This window comes from Odocoileus virginianus, chromosome 19, assembly GCF_023699985.2.
Source record: "Odocoileus virginianus isolate 20LAN1187 ecotype Illinois chromosome 19, Ovbor_1.2, whole genome shotgun sequence".
NCBI classification, from domain to species: Eukaryota; Metazoa; Chordata; class Mammalia; order Artiodactyla; family Cervidae; genus Odocoileus; species Odocoileus virginianus.
Window position 1 is genome coordinate 44,294,575 of NC_069692.1, and position 8,215 is coordinate 44,302,789.

Here is an 8,215-nt window from a genome sequence, read left to right on the forward strand (position 1 = left end):
CGACCCGATAGACGTGGCCCGCCAGGCACCTCTGTCCATGGGGTTCTCCAGGCAAGAACACTGGAGTGGGCTGCCATGCCGTCCAATACAAAATAAAGTTTAAAGTTACAAAAAAACCCAAAACATGGCTGCGTTTTCTAAAACAAGCCAGCAAGTTAAAAAGATGTCATGAAAAGGACGGCATTGTTTTACATGTTTGTCCGTCCTTCTCATGTCTGGCCTAACTGGGGGCAGCTGGATTCTCCTATCTGCTTCTACAGTCAGTATGTCCTGACAGCACATGCCCTGCAGCCTCGGGAAGACCTTCCTTGCACACTTGTGAGAGAACAGGAGCAAAAGAGATAAGCAGCATCTTAGTGTTAAAATGAAAGGATCCAGAGGACCACCTTTCCGGAGGACCAGCAGAAAGGCGCACACAGGGGGAACTGCTGGTTTAGATCGTGAAATACAATCGGAGGGCTCTGAGCCACAGTCCTAGGAGGAGGCAAGCGCGATCGCCTCTAAGGCAGGCAGCGTGCCTAACAGGGAAGGGCACTCATTTTGGATGCAGACATTTCTACGTTTAGATCCCAACAGTCACCTTCCTATAGCATAGCCTGCAGAAGTTCACTGAACATTTCGAACCTCAGATCTCCTACCTATAAACGGAGAACTGTACCTGTCTTCCCAGATTGCTGAAAGATAAGGAAGTGTTTGTCAAACTTCATGCATCACAACTTTTGCTAAGTCCATGTAAGAACTATATCATTATCCTCTCTGTATTTTTCCAAAGCTCACTTTTGAAACTTAAAGACATTTTGAAAGAAAATTTTACATCTTTATCATCAATGGAGAATGACTTGCCCTAAATCGAAGGTGCAGTGGAAATAAAAAAGATCTTGCTTCCAGAGAAGGTGCTCAGCTCAGTCCTGCTCTCCTTGTGGAACAAAAAGGAATAAGCCAATGTGAGAAAGTCATGTAAGACTTGTACCAAGGAGACTTGCCCAGACGTGATCAGCAGGAGTCACAGACTTGAAGAAGGAAGTTTCTCATTATGTGCTGCAGCCGGACTTCTGCCTTGCCCATACACCACCAAGTCATCTCCACTACTACCTAAGCCATTTCCTCCAGCACCCCGCCCTCAGGAGACATTGAGATCACGCCTGGAAAGCATTTAACTCAATGCCTGAGACCTGGGAGGGACTCTGCACTGGAGCTTTTGTTGTCTTTTCTAATGCGCCCGTGTTTTTTTTCCCCTCACGAGTTAAACGACTCACATAAGTTCATAGTTATTTAGTGGAGGGCTCTGACTACGACAGCTGGGTTGCATCCCTCTGTGGATCAGAGCGTGGACTCTGGAACTAGGCTTTGCTTTAGAGCTGTGTGACCCTGAACAAGGGACTCAACCTCTCTGAACCTGTGTTCTCAACAGTAACATGGTGATACAACAGCACCTAATTCGCAAGGTAAGAGCAAATTAGTTCATACTTGTGAAGCATCCAGGACATGCCTGGCAGGTAGCCAATGCTATACACATATGAGCTAATATTAACAACATTCTTTTTCATGAGCTGGGCTTGCCAGTAGTCATTAACACACAGGTTACTATGCAGAAGTTCTTCTCAAACTCTGAGATGAAGAACCAGGTTTTCCCTTCTAATCTAGGTGGATCAGTACATTTGGAAATATAAGAAAAAATGAATTAATAGAAAAAAGAAATAAAAAAGAGAAAATATATAACACAAGCCTATATATTTTATTAGATTCAACAGGCATATATAATTGAGATAATCAAAAAACAAAACACAGGGAAAAATAAATCACAAAAATGTGTCTACTGTTCACTGCACACCTGAGGACAGGCAATTAATAGTTTAGCTTCAGTGCTTTTTTGTCATTCCACAGTTGTGATGAAACAAAAATTAGGAGGAAAATAGCAATTCTCCATGGTAAATGCTGATATGGGTATTTGAAACAAACATTTTGTATATTAATATTTATTCATGTGATAGGTGAGCTTGCTTTTTGCTCACTAATTTATTTAATCTAGATTGAATAGATGAAAGGACCACAAAGAGGGGATCATGTATATTTAAGCAGTTTCTTCCTATTATCTTTTGTCACGCTTCAAGGTATTCGGGATCTTATGTCCCTGACTAGGGATCGAATCCATGCCCCCTGCAGTGGAAGCTTGGAGTCCCAACCACTGGGCCAACAGAGAAGTCCCTCTATGTTTTAATAACATTCAGAGTAGAGAGACCAGTCTTACAGAGGTAGGTTCATGAGAAAGGAAAAATAAAGCCAGTTCTGCAAGCTCTGGATGTTCATTTTCTACTTTTGTCTAAAATGAAATCCATGATAGTGTGTATTCAACATTCACTTTCAATCCTTCATCAGTAGTCAATTCCAAAACTGGTCTTTTAAAGTTAAAAGATCAGTATTAATTTTAAATTTAAATTTTCCTTGATAAACCAGTGGACAAGATGAATTCTGGAATTTATACACTTTGGGATGACAGTGGACACATAAACTTAAAACCTCACACATGTGTTGGGATGCCTCATAGGAAGATGTGTCACATGTCACTCAGCCATCCCAGTGCGACGCCCGAACTAGACCTTGTGTCTTAGTTTGTTCAGCTGCTATAACAAAACATCATACGCTGGGTGGGTTAAAAACAACAAACATTTCTCACAGTTCTGGAGGTTGGGAAGTCCAAGCTCAAGGCTTCCATTTCACAGACAGTACCTTCTCTCTGTGTCCGCACACAGTAGGACAGGCAAGGGAGCTCTTTGGGGCTTTTAGAAGGATACTAATTCCATTCCCGAGGGCTCTGCCCCCATGACCTAGCCAGCTCCCAGAGGAATGCCTCCAAAGACCATTACATTAGGAATTAGGTTTTAACATGTGAATTTTGGGTGAGGAGGGGGGAGCACAAACATTCAATCTACAGCACCCTGTTCAATGAGACTGATCCTCCAGAGATGCTGTGCATGTTGTAACAATGTGAATTGCTCTAAAAGTTTCTAAACCATCATTGTCTATATCTGCACTTTTCCTGCGGTGGCTGGGAACAAACCCACAGACCACACTTAGAGTAACAGTGATAAGGAACCCGGTCTAGAATGGTGAGTTACCTAACTTTAGAAGAAATATTGTTGGATGGCAGATAATGCTTCAGGTTTCGTTTCTGTGTTTTTTTTTTTTTTTATTGAGACCATTTCCACTTTTGAAGAAAGTAGCTGTCTCCTACTGGTACACTTGCATCTTGCGTGCTAAAGCAATTCTTGAGAGGAACACTCAAGCCATGAAAGTAATGTTACAGAATCTATAAAGGAGAGAAAACCGGAGCAGAATTAGCCCTTTCCTCTCAAACGGCAAGCCGCAGCCTCCGTTCACGGCCGCAGATTCGGGTAAAACTGTCCACACACAGCTGCGAGAGAGCTCCGGGAAGGCGGGCCGGTCGGTCTTTACGGGAAGCTGGAGCGGCTGGCGCCGAGATGCGCGTACGGAGGTCACTCAGTAGAGGAGCGAGTGAGCGGGCTCTCGGGGGCCTCGCGGCCTCACGGCTCTGCGGGGCCGCTGCAGAGGGCGGGCCCCTGAGGAGGGAACCGCTCAGCAGCGTGGGAGATGCGCGCGCGCTTCTCCTCCTCCTCGCCCCTCTCCGGAGTTCCCGTCTCTTGAAAAGCAAACACAGCCTTCAGGCGTGTTGTCTGTACTGAAAGCCATTCTGAACTCCACTCTTTCACGAGCAGAAAGACACCCAGGTCCAGGAATTCTCCCTGATCCAGGTGAGCGTTTTCGGATCGCCTGGACCTCCTCCTTTTCTTCTTTCCTGCCACAGGGGCCGTGTCTCCACCATCTCAGCATCCCTGTGGCCTCGAGGAGGCTCTGGTGTGCACCTGAGGACCGTGGCGCGGTGCTTGTAACGCACCTCCCAGGGAGGGGCCACGTGAACCAGGGCAGGGCTTCTCAGCGTCCCGGGCCCCTGAATCACGGGGGGCCTGTTACAAGGCAGATCTTGATGCCGCTGTAGCTCCGGTGTGCACGCAGGTGACGCCAGACTTTCTTATCGTTGGGCCGCATCCTACATAGCAAGCAATCAGGAGGAATGAAAGGAACCTGAATTTCTATTTAGCTGCCTGTTAGCAAGTTAAGTAAAAAATGTGGTTAATATTATTTAGGCTGATATTTAGGTATCTGTCTGGTGGCTCAGAGGGTAAAGCATGCCTGGAATGTGAGAGACCTGGGTTTGATCCTTGGGTCGGGAAGATCCCCTGGAGAAGGAAATGGCAACCCACTCCAGTATTCTTGCCTGGAGAATCCCATGGATGGAGGAGTCTGCTAGGTTACAGTCCACGCGGTCGCAAAGAGTCGGACACAACTGGGCAACTTCACTTTAGGTATCTGTAGCTGGCTGTTGTGAAGACAGGATGAAAGATCTTCTTAAGAAAGAAAAATAAGTCACGTGGACTACGTGTGACTCCTTAACACTTCCTGTATCTCACAATTGCCTCAGAACAGAAATGTGATCCCACAATAATCACCTCTCAAAGCTTGGTACCCAAGGATCAGATTCCATGGGGAAACAAAACGTAACAGTCATAGGATACATTCTATTGTGTCATCTGGAATGCTTGCTTACACTGTCCTTAAAAAGAACACTACACTTTTTTTTTTGATTGACCACTTGCTGCTTATTTCCATTATGATGCTTTGTAAAATTTAAATTAATCCATCTCTTTCTCTCCAGGTTTCTTTACTGCCCAAGTCAACATTGTGGAGTGCAAGGCCACACCTTTGGGATCTTACACACCTGGGTGATAGTCCCAACTCTGACCCATTTAAGACTGTGATTTTAGGCATGAGCCAGGGCTTCTCAGGTGACGCTAGTGGTAAAGAACCTGCTTGCCAACGTAGAAAATGCATGAGACCTCGGCTCAGTCCCTGGATCAGGAAGGTCCCCTGGAGGAGAGGATGGCAACCCGCTCCGGTATTCTTTCCTGGAGAACCCCATGGACAGGGGATCTGATGGGCTACAGTCCATGGGGTCGCGCAGAGTTGGACACGGCTAAAGCGACTTAGCACTCATGCGCAGGTTCAAGAGTAAAGTGGGGTTAGCACTACTCCCTTGGATTTTTATTTAGAGTGAACTGAGAAAGCACATGGCCATGGGGGAGGTGGGGTCCCTGAAAACAATAATTGTATTCCTCCCAATATTGCCGACCTAGGCTCGAACTCACCTATCTAAATGAGATCACAGTGAGGCACACCCTGTAGCCCAACGATACCAATTAAGAACCTTGCCTAGCTTCCTCCTAGAGGCACGGGATGGAAGAGAGGGGCGAGGTGGTCTCAGAAACTAGACCCCAGCAGCTGTGACAGGCCTCTGCAGAATAATAAGACACTCTCTATATTCTTTTACTACTTTCGGCTTGGGAAAATTTTGGAGTTTGTCTCAGCATGATGACAACAACCATCACTCACTACGGGTTTACTGTGTACCATGTACTGTTATGGGCTTTTAATTTTCAGATTGATGATCATTGAGATGATGTTATTTCCATAAACTTATATTTTACTTTTCAAAAAATAATGTTAAAGGGAATTCTTGTAAAAGTATCTTCGGATAAGCATATAGAGTAGGAAGTAAGTTTCTCTGAGGCTTCCCTGATGGATCAGATGGTAAAGAATCTGCCTGAAAGGCAGGAGACCTCAGTTCGATCCCTGGGTTGGGAAGATCCCCTACAGAAGGGAATGGCAACCACTGCAATATTCTTTTCTGGAGAATTCCATGGACGGAGAAGCCAGGGCGGGGGACAGTCCATGGGGTTGCAGAGAATCCAACACGACTGAGCGGCTTTCACTTTCCAACTTCTTTGAGGGTGGGAGCCGCGTCTTGTTCATCAGGTTCCCACAGACCCTCTCCATGTCCCTCTGCTCAGAGGCAAATCCTGTTAGGAATGCAGACCCTCTCCTTTCAGACGGAGATGACGTCTTGGACTAATCAGACCACAAAGAATAAATGTGGGGCGTGACTTCCAGATGAAGTCTAGCACTCTCTTGGTCATCCGATGAAGCTCTTGACAGAGGCCAGGAGGGTTGCAAGTGACCCTCCTGGACCCATTGGCCTGGGTTGGTGCTGTTGTCAGCATGTGGGGTTGGAAGAGCTTCTCCTACGGGGAAGAGCAGGGCCTGTTTCTTCATTTCCTTCACTCCACACAGCTGAGTGCCCGTTGCATCAGTGGGCTCACCGAGGGGACCCAAAATATCAGGAAGTGTAGCCTCATCTCATCCTCTTGAAAAGCCACACCCGGGAAGGTTCGCGGCGGCATCATGGAAGCCCAAGGACACAGACGCGAGAGGGCACCGGAGCCCGACAGGGACGGCGACAGGGACAGCGCCTCCAGGTCAGGCTCGGACTCAAGCAGACAGCAGAACTGACACCTGCGTGAGAAGGCCTGGAGGAACTCCAAAACCACACAGCCAGCGGGGCTGGGGACAGCCTGCAGGGGCACCCCATGGGGAGAGGAGGTGTTTTAGCTTTTCACACTTCGTCCAATGTTTATGCTGTCTTTATTTTAAGCCTGGCATTCTGTAATGAACAGAGCATGCATTGTTCAAAGTATGTTTGACTTTATTTGAGTTATTTTGACCAAATTAACTTTCCAAAGACAACTTGAAGTTTGTATTTTCTTAATCTTAGATGTTATCAATGAAACATTGTCTGATATCATATTAGTGACAGTTTTTGAGCTGTATACTAACGCAGTTTATTGGTGACTTTGGGGTGCCTGTCTTACATAGGGTCGCCAGATGAAATAAATACTGGACACTCGGTAAAATTTGTATTCCAGATAAACACAGGCAATATTTGAGACATACTTGTACTAACAAATTGTACCTTGCTTATTTGAAAGTCAAATTGAACTGGGCATCTTATATTTTTATTTGCTCAATCTGGCAACCCTACCCTTATTATATGGTGATGTAATAATACAGCAGTTCCTCGGGTGTCATCAGGTTTCAAGGCTCAAGGCTGTAGGCTGAAGGCTGTAATGCCTTTTGAATTTTGTAGTTATTTTTTACAGTCTCTCTTTGCTATCCAATGATTGCATTACTTGTAGTTGGCATATAGCATCTTCAATTCCCTTTCCCCTCTTCTAAATGGTTTGGACTGAGAAATAAAATCCTTGGACATTATTGGCTTCTCTGTAAAGAGTAAATAGTTTCTATAAGGCTACAGGTCCTTGAGAGTACAAACCTGAGAAAAATATGCAAAAAAATTTTAAAAGGACTTTGTAAAAGCTTATTTTGACTGTGCAGAGATCTTTCTGTGGTTTCTCTCGAAGTCCCTCAGGATAAATGAACCATGAATCATCTTATTTCCTGGAGTGCACTGTTCTTTTTATTTTTTTAATTGGAGCATAACTGCTTTACAATGTTGCATTAATTTCTGCATTGTTCTTGATAAAGTACTGTACAAGTTGAAACCAGCCTCTGATGTAGAGGAGGTCAAAGCTAAATATTAGAGAATTTGCAGTTGCCTATACCACAGAATTTTGGAAGTTGCTCTTGAGAATACTTAAGAAGAGTCAGACATGCTGGTTTGGCTTGAGAAATTCACTGGTAACTATACCTCGAGGCTGGGGACTAGAATAGGTGACCTCTAGAAACCACGGATCTGTGCATGATTTTGATAACACTATGGTCTATCCAATCAAATCAAAAGGTCAAAATAATGACCACAACCAAAATAATGAAAAGTTAATACTGGCCAGCATCATATCTACAATAGAAAAGAGTATGTGAATAAGTACAATAGTATGCCAAATATGGTGCTTAGAAGAGACTCCAGCCAGCCTACAAGCTGTTATGTGGAAGGAATTACAATAGTCTTCCCTACTGCACTCATTTACACAATGATTAAACATTTCTTTGGCCCTAGGCAATGCTTGTTCTGAATATAGATTTGAAGTGACTTCTGAATTAGAGCTGCTAGTCTTACTGCTGAACCACACGATTACTCAAACTCAATATGCAAAGTCAGCAAACACCTCTCCCCACCTTACATATTTGCACTTGCCTTCATTTGACATCAGACAGAAATTGTTTGAAAATGATTTATGGTACAAGATGATCTTCAGGCTCAAGATGATGAGATACTTTGTGTCATCTGGTGATGTATAGTTTTACTGACTTTAGCGAAAGAATGACTCATCAGAATCAGATCCTG

General features: G+C 44.7%; 1 long non-coding RNA gene across 1 annotated transcript; it reads left to right on the top strand.

Moving 5' to 3' along the window:
- The first annotated feature begins 3,245 nt into the window (after window positions 1-3,245).
- On the top strand, window positions 3,246-7,182 carry LOC139029715 (uncharacterized). The gene is made up of 2 exons (XR_011481930.1): window positions 3,246-3,770; window positions 4,733-7,182. It is a non-coding gene; the product is annotated as an uncharacterized lncRNA (long non-coding RNA).
- The last annotated feature ends 1,033 nt before the right edge of the window (window positions 7,183-8,215 follow it).